Source organism: Octopus bimaculoides, chromosome 12 (assembly GCF_001194135.2).
Source record: "Octopus bimaculoides isolate UCB-OBI-ISO-001 chromosome 12, ASM119413v2, whole genome shotgun sequence".
Lineage (NCBI taxonomy): Eukaryota > Metazoa > Mollusca > Cephalopoda > Octopoda > Octopodidae > Octopus > Octopus bimaculoides.
Window position 1 is genome coordinate 45610067 of NC_068992.1, and position 418 is coordinate 45610484.

The following is a 418-nucleotide window of genomic DNA, read 5'->3' on the forward strand; positions in this document are numbered from 1 at the left end:
ATATATATAATATACATATACATATATATATGTTTACATACATATATATTCGTTTGTAGATTTCAATGCTAGGGACGACCGAGTAGCTAACGATACAACGCATGAATAGAGGTTCGTGAAAAGATCACACAACATTTTGACCCAAATGTTGTCGCTAAAGCCTCATCACAGCTCAGCTTCTCTTTCGCGTGGGCGCGTGCATTCACTTCGTCGTAGACCCCCATCACTTACATCTTCGCACATGCAAAAATAAATCATGCTTCATCGTTTACATGCAGTGAGTCTATGTAGGAAGAAATTCACAACAGTTTCTAAATGAACTCTTTGAAAAATGTTGGTTTGGATTGTTCGTTAATATAAACGACCTACTTATTGTAAGGTCACAGAGTCTGTACGTAAGCTACTTTTAGGTGTCAAG